Source organism: Larus michahellis, unplaced genomic scaffold, assembly GCF_964199755.1.
Source record: "Larus michahellis unplaced genomic scaffold, bLarMic1.1 SCAFFOLD_55, whole genome shotgun sequence".
Classification (NCBI taxonomy): Eukaryota; Metazoa; Chordata; class Aves; order Charadriiformes; family Laridae; genus Larus; species Larus michahellis.
Window position 1 is genome coordinate 613,796 of NW_027436458.1, and position 8,723 is coordinate 622,518.

Sequence of the window (8,723 nt, forward strand, 5' to 3'; positions counted from 1 at the left end):
TATGTTTAGACTTTCTCGGAACTGCTTCAAATCAACTAGATATCTTTGTGCTGTAAATCTCCCAACAGCCAAATGTAAAAGCAGCAAACATCTCGCTGTATGTCCCACATCCAAAGTGCCAAGAAAGTAATGTAGAGCTTGCTCTCCCTGTCTTTGAGTACAGTTTTCAGTGTCCCGGTTACCTCTTTGCTAACATTCTCTTCAGAGCTGCAGTGAAACCAGGAACCACGTGGAGAAGGCACCCACACTGAAAATGACTGGAAGGAACATTGGGGCTTCTTCTCAGTGTCTCTGACATAGGGTTTCACTGTCCCAGGAAAGTCTCTGCTAACACCCTGCAGAGCGCAGTGCCCAATATACAGAAACGTCTTGCGGTATCTCCTACAGGGAAAGTGCCAGGAGGAATTGTGGAGCTTGGTCTCAGTGTCTCTGAGAATTGCTCTGATTATCCGTGTGACCTCTTTGCTAAGACTCTCCAGAGAGCCGTCCTCAAAACCAACACACATCTTGACATATCTCCCGCATTGATCGCAGTGTCTCCAGAAACGGCATTCAAGGAGCCAGGAACTTTTCTGCCCACACTGTCCATTGAGTTGTCCTCAAAACCAATATACATCCTGCTATATCTCCCACATGGAAAATGCCAGGAGGCAAAAGTGGGGATTATGTTTAGACTTTCTCGGAACTGCTTCAAATCAACTAGATATCTTTGTGCTGTAAATCTCCCAACAGACAAAGGCAAAAGCAGCAAACATCTCGCTGTATGTCCCACATCCAAAGTGCCAAGAAAGTAATGTAGAGCTTGCTCTCCCTGTCTTTGAGTACAGTTTTCAGTGTCCCGGTTACCTCTTTGCTAACATTCTCTTCAGAGCTGCAGTGAAACCAGGAACCACGTGGAGAAGGCACCCACACTGAAAATGACTGGAAGGAACATTGGGGCTTCTTCTCAGTGTCTCTGACATAGGGTTTCACCGTCCCGGGAAAGTCTCTGCTAACACCCTGCAGAGCGCAGTGCCCAATATACAGAAACATCTTGCGGTATCTCCTACAGGGAAAGTGCCAGGAGGAATTGTGGAGCTTGGTCTCAGTGTCTCTGAGAATTGCTCTGATTATCCGTGTGACCTCTTTGCTAAGACTCTCCAGAGAGCCGTCCTCAAAACCAACACACATCTTGACATATCTCCCGCATTGATCGCAGTGTCTCCAGAAACGGCATTCAAGGAGCCAGGAACTTTTCTGCCCACACTGTCCATTGAGTTGTCCTCAAAACCAATATACATCCTGCTATATCTCCCACATGGAAAATGCCAGGAGGCAAAAGTGGGGATTATGTTTAGACTTTCTCGGAACTGCTTCAAATCAACTAGATATCTTTGTGCTGTAAATCTCCCAACAGACAAACGCAAAAGCAGCAAACATCTCGCTGTATGTCCCACATCCAAAGTGCCAAGAGAGTAATGTAGAGCTTGCTCTCCCTGTCTTTGAGTACAGTTTTCAGTGTCCCGGTTACCTCTTTGCTAACATTCTCTTCAGAGCTGCAGTGAAACCAGGAACCACGTGGAGAAGGCACCCACACTGAAAATGACTGGAAGGAACATTGGGGCGTCTTCTCAGTGTCTCTGATGTCGGGTTTCACTGTCCCGGGAAAGTCTCTGCTAACACCCTGCAGAGCGCAGTGCCCAATATACAGAAACATCTTGCGGTATCTCCTACAGGGAAAGTGCCAGGAGGAATTGTGGAGCTTGGTCTCAGTGTCTCTGAGAATTGCTCTGATTATCCGTGTGACCTCTTTGCTAAGACTCTCCAGAGAGCCGTCCTCAAAACCAACACACATCTTGACATATCTCCCGCATTGATCGCAGTGTCTCCAGAAACGGCATTCAAGGAGCCAGGAACTTTTCTGCCCACACTGTCCATTGAGTTGTCCTCAAAACCAATATACATCCTGCTATATCTCCCACATGGAAAATGCCAGGAGGCAAAAGTGGGGATTATGTTTAGACTTTCTTGGAACTGCTTCAAATCAACTAGATATCTTTGTGCTGTAAATCTCACAACAGACAAACGCAAAAGCAGCAAACATCTCGCTGTATGTCCCACATCCAAAGTGCCAAGAGAGTAATGTAGAGCTTGCTCTCCCTGTCTTTGAGTACAGTTTTCAGTGTCCCGGTTACCTCTTTGCTAACATTCTCTTCAGAGCTGCAGTGAAACCAGGAACCACGTGGAGAAGGCACCCACACTGAAAATGCCTGGAAGGAACATTGGGGCTTCTTCTCAGTGTCTCTGATGTCGGGTTTCACTGTCCCGGGAAAGTCTCTGCTAACACCCTGCAGAGCGCAGTGCCCAATATACAGAAACGTCTTGCGGTATCTCCTACAGGGAAAGTGCCAAGAGGGAATTCTCGATCTTGTTCTCAGTGTCTCTGAGAATTGCTCTGATTATCCGTGTGACCTCTTTGCTAAGACTCTCCAGAGAGCCGTCCTCAAAACCAACACACATCTTGACATATCTCCCGCATTGATCGCAGTGTCTCCAGAAACGGCATTCAAGGAGCCAGGAACTTTTCTGCCCACACTGTCCATTGAGTTGTCCTCAAAACCAATATACATCCTGCTATATCTCCCACATGGAAAATGCCAGGAGGCAAAAGTGGGGATTATGTTTAGACTTTCTCGGAACTGCTTCAAATCAACTAGATATCTTTGTGCTGTAAATCTCCCAACAGCCAAATGTAAAAGCAGCAAACATCTCGCTGTATGTCCCACATCCAAAGTGCCAAGAAAGTAATGTAGAGCTTGCTCTCCCTGTCTTTGAGTACAGTTTTCAGTGTCCCGGTTACCTCTTTGCTAACATTCTCTTCAGAGCTGCAGTGAAACCAGGAACCACGTGGAGAAGGCACCCACACTGAAAATGACTGGAAGGAACATTGGGGCTTCTTCTCAGTGTCTCTGACATAGGGTTTCACTGTCCCGGGAAAGTCTCTGCTAACACCCTGCAGAGCGCAGTGCCCAATATACAGAAACGTCTTGCGGTATCTCCTACAGGGAAAGTGCCAGGAGGAATTGTGGAGCTTGGTCTCAGTGTCTCTGAGAATTGCTCTGATTATCCGTGTGACCTCTTTGCTAAGACTCTCCAGAGAGCCGTCCTCAAAACCAACACACATCTTGACATATCTCCCGCATTGATCGCAGTGTCTCCAGAAACGGCATTCAAGGAGCCAGGAACTTTTCTGCCCACACTGTCCATTGAGTTGTCCTCAAAACCAATATACATCCTGCTATATCTCCCACATGGAAAATGCCAGGAGGCAAAAGTGGGGATTATGTTTAGACTTTCTCGGAACTGCTTCAAATCAACTAGATATCTTTGTGCTGTAAATCTCCCAACAGACAAAGGCAAAAGCAGCAAACATCTCGCTGTATGTCCCACATCCAAAGTGCCAAGAGAGTAATGTAGAGCTTGCTCTCCCTGTCTTTGAGTACAGTTTTCAGTGTCCCGGTTACCTCTTTGCTAACATTCTCTTCAGAGCTGCAGTGAAACCAGGAACCACGTGGAGAAGGCACCCACACTGAAAATGACTGGAAGGAACATTGGGGCGTCTTCTCAGTGTCTCTGATGTCAGGTTTCACTGTCCCGGGAAAGTCTCTGCTAACACCCTGCAGAGCGCAGTGCCCAATATACAGAAACGTCTTGCGGTATCTCCTACAGGGAAAGTGCCAGGAGGAATTGTGGAGCTTGGTCTCAGTGTCTCTGAGAATTGCTCTGATTATCCGTGTGACCTCTTTGCTAAGACTCTCCAGAGAGCCGTCCTCAAAACCAACACACATCTTGACATATCTCCCGCATTGATCGCAGTGTCTCCAGAAACGGCATTCAAGGAGCCAGGAACTTTTCTGCCCACACTGTCCATTGAGTTGTCCTCAAAACCAATATACATCCTGCTATATCTCCCACATGGAAAATGCCAGGAGGCAAAAGTGGGGATTATGTTTAGACTTTCTTGGAACTGCTTCAAATCAACTAGATATCTTTGTGCTGTAAATCTCCCAACAGACAAACGCAAAAGCAGCAAACATCTCGCTGTATGTCCCACATCCAAAGTGCCAAGAGAGTAATGTAGAGCTTGCTCTCCCTGTCTTTGAGTACAGTTTTCAGTGTCCCGGTTACCTCTTTGCTAACATTCTCTTCAGAGCTGCAGTGAAACCAGGAACCACGTGGAGAAGGCACCCACACTGAAAATGCCTGGAAGGAACATTGGGGCTTCTTCTCAGTGTCTCTGATGTCGGGTTTCACTGTCCCGGGAAAGTCTCTGCTAACACCCTGCAGAGCGCAGTGCCCAATATACAGAAACGTCTTGCGGTATCTCCTACAGGGAAAGTGCCAAGAGGGAATTCTCGATCTTGTTCTCAGTGTCTCTGAGAATTGCTCTGATTATCCGTGTGACCTCTTTGCTAAGACTCTCCAGAGAGCCGTCCTCAAAACCAACACACATCTTGACATATCTCCCGCATTGATCGCAGTGTCTCCAGAAACGGCATTCAAGGAGCCAGGAACTTTTCTGCCCACACTGTCCATTGAGTTGTCCTCAAAACCAATATACATCCTGCTATATCTCCCACATGGAAAATGCCAGGAGGCAAAAGTGGGGATTATGTTTAGACTTTCTCGGAACTGCTTCAAATCAACTAGATATCTTTGTGCTGTAAATCTCCCAACAGACAAATGTAAAAGCAGCAAACATCTCGCTGTATGTCCCACATCCAAAGTGCCAAGAAAGTAATGTAGAGCTTGCTCTCCCTGTCTTTGAGTACAGTTTTCAGTGTCCCGGTTACCTCTTTGCTAACATTCTCTTCAGAGCTGCAGTGAAACCAGGAACCACGTGGAGAAGGCACCCACACTGAAAATGACTGGAAGGAACATTGGGGCTTCTTCTCAGTGTCTCTGACATAGGGTTTCACTGTCCCGGGAAAGTCTCTGCTAACACCCTGCAGAGCGCAGTGCCCAATATACAGAAACGTCTTGCGGTATCTCCTACAGGGAAAGTGCCAGGAGGAATTGTGGAGCTTGGTCTCAGTGTCTCTGAGAATTGCTCTGATTATCCGTGTGACCTCTTTGCTAAGACTCTCCAGAGAGCCGTCCTCAAAACCAACACACATCTTGACATATCTCCCGCATTGATCGCAGTGTCTCCAGAAACGGCATTCAAGGAGCCAGGAGCTTTTCTGCCCACACTGTCCATTGAGTTGTCCTCAAAACCAATATACATCCTGCTATATCTCCCACATGGAAAATGCCAGGAGGCAAAAGTGGGGATTATGTTTAGACTTTCTCGGAACTGCTTCAAATCAACTAGATATCTTTGTGCTGTAAATCTCCCAACAGACAAACGCAAAAGCAGCAAACATCTCGCTGTGTGTCCCACATCCAAAGTGCCAAGAGAGTAATGTAGAGCTTGCTCTCCCTGTCTTTGAGTACAGTTTTCAGTGTCCCGGTTACCTCTTTGCTAACATTCTCTTCAGAGCTGCAGTGAAACCAGGAACCACGTGGAGAAGGCACCCACACTGAAAATGACTGGAAGGAACATTGGGGCTTCTTCTCAGTGTCTCTGATGTCGGGTTTCACTGTCCTGGGAAAGTCTCTGCTAACACCCTGCAGAGCGCAGTGCCCAATATACAGAAACGTCTTGCGGTATCTCCTACAGGGAAAGTGCCAGGAGGAATTGTGGAGCTTGGTCTCAGTGTCTCTGAGAATTGCTCTGATTATCCGTGTGACCTCTTTGCTAAGACTCTCCAGAGAGCCGTCCTCAAAACCAACACACATCTTGACATATCTCCCACATTGATCGCAGTGTCTCCAGAAACGGCATTCAAGGAGCCAGGAACTTTTCTGCCCACACTGTCCATTGAGTTGTCCTCAAAACCAATATACATCCTGCTATATCTCCCACATGGAAAATGCCAGGAGGCAAAAGTGGGGATTATGTTTAGACTTTCTCGGAACTGCTTCAAATCAACTAGATATCTTTGTGCTGTAAATCTCCCAACAGACAAAGGCAAAAGCAGCAAACATCTCGCTGTATGTCCCACATCCAAAGTGCCAAGAAAGTAATGTAGAGCTTGCTCTCCCTGTCTTTGAGTACAGTTTTCAGTGTCCCGGTTACCTCTTTGCTAACATTCTCTTCAGAGCTGCAGTGAAACCAGGAACCACGTGGAGAAGGCACCCACACTGAAAATGACTGGAAGGAACGTTGGGGCTTCTTCTCAGTGTCTCTGACATAGGGTTTCACCGTCCCGGGAAAGTCTCTGCTAACACCCTGCAGAGCGCAGTGCCCAATATAGAGAAACATCTTGCGGTATCTCCTACAGGGAAAGTGCCAGGAGGAATTGTGGAGCTTGGTCTCAGTGTCTCTGAGAATTGCTCTGATTATCCGTGTGACCTCTTTGCTAAGACTCTCCAGAGAGCCGTCCTCAAAACCAACACACATCTTGACATATCTCCCGCATTGATCGCAGTGTCTCCAGAAACGGCATTCAAGGAGCCAGGAACTTTTCTGCCCACACTGTCCATTGAGTTGTCCTCAAAACCAATATACATCCTGCTATATCTCCCACATGGAAAATGCCAGGAGGGAAAAGTGGGGATTATGTTTAGACTTTCTCGGAACTGCTTCAAATCAACTAGATATCTTTGTGCTGTAAATCTCCCAACAGCCAAAGGCAAAAGCAGCAAACATCTCGCTGTATGTCCCACATCCAAAGTGCCAAGAGAGTAATGTAGAGCTTGCTCTCCCTGTCTTTGAGTACAGTTTTCAGTGTCCCGGTTACCTCTTTGCTAACATTCTCTTCAGAGCTGCAGTGAAACCAGGAACCACGTGGAGAAGGCACCCACACTGAAAATGACTGGAAGGAACATTGGGGCTTCTTCTCAGTGTCTCTGATGTCAGGTTTCACTGTCCCAGGAAAGTCTCTGCTAACACCCTGCAGAGCGCAGTGCCCAATATACAGAAACGTCTTGCGGTATCTCCTACAGGGAAAGTGCCAAGAGGGAATTCTCGATCTTGTTCTCAGTGTCTCTGAGAATTGCTCTGATTATCCGTGTGACCTCTTTGCTAAGACTCTCCAGAGAGCCGTCCTCAAAACCAACACACATCTTGACATATCTCCCGCATTGATCGCAGTGTCTCCAGAAACGGCATTCAAGGAGCCAGGAACTTTTCTGCCCACACTGTCCATTGAGTTGTCCTCAAAACCAATATACATCCTGCTATATCTCCCACATGGAAAATGCCAGGAGGCAAAAGTGGGGATTATGTTTAGACTTTCTCGGAACTGCTTCAAATCAACTAGATATCTTTGTGCTGTAAATCTCCCAACAGACAAACGCAAAAGCAGCAAACATCTCGCTGTATGTCCCACATCCAAAGTGCCAAGAGAGTAATGTAGAGCTTGCTCTCCCTGTCTTTGAGTACAGTTTTCAGTGTCCCGGTTACCTCTTTGCTAACATTCTCTTCAGAGCTGCAGTGAAACCAGGAACCACGTGGAGAAGGCACCCACACTGAAAATGACTGGAAGGAACATTGGGGCTTCTTCTCAGTGTCTCTGATGTCGGGTTTCACTGTCCCGGGAAAGTCTCTGCTAACACCCTGCAGAGCGCAGTGCCCAATATACAGAAACGTCTTGCGGTATCTCCTACAGGGAAAGTGCCAAGAGGGAATTCTCGATCTTGTTCTCAGTGTCTCTGAGAATTGCTCTGATTATCCGTGTGACCTCTTTGCTAAGACTCTCCAGAGAGCCGTCCTCAAAACCAACACACATCTTGACATATCTCCCGCATTGATCGCAGTGTCTCCAGAAACGGCATTCAAGGAGCCAGGAACTTTTCTGCCCACACTGTCCATTGAGTTGTCCTCAAAACCAATATACATCCTGCTATATCTCCCACATGGAAAATGCCAGGAGGCAAAAGTGGGGATTATGTTTAGACTTTCTCGGAACTGCTTCAAATCAACTAGATATCTTTGTGCTGTAAATCTCCCAACAGCCAAATGTAAAAGCAGCAAACATCTCGCTGTATGTCCCACATCCAAAGTGCCAAGAGAGTAATGTAGAGCTTGCTCTCCCTGTCTTTGAGTACAGTTTTCAGTGTCCCGGTTACCTCTTTGCTAACATTCTCTTCAGAGCTGCAGTGAAACCAGGAACCACGTGGAGAAGGCACCCACACTGAAAATGACTGGAAGGAACGTTGGGGCTTCTTCTCAGTGTCTCTGATGTCGGGTTTCACTGTCCCGGGAAAGTCTCTGCTAACACCCTGCAGAGCGCAGTGCCCAATATACAGAAACGTCTTGCGGTATCTCCTACAGGGAAAGTGCCAAGAGGGAATTCTCGATCTTGTTCTCAGTGTCTCTGAGAATTGCTCTGATTATCCGTGTGACCTCTTTGCTAAGACTCTCCAGAGAGACGTCCTCAAAACCAACACACATCTTGACATATCTCCCACATTGATCGCAGTGTCTCCAGAAACGGCATTCAAGGAGCCAGGAACTTTTCTGCCCACACTGTCCATTGAGTTGTCCTCAAAACCAATATACATCCTGCTATATCTCCCACATGGAAAATGCCAGGAGGCAAAAGTGGGGATTATGTTTAGACTTTCTCGGAACTGCTTCAAATCAACTAGATATCTTTGTGCTGTAAATCTCCCAACAGCCAAATGTAAAAGCAGCA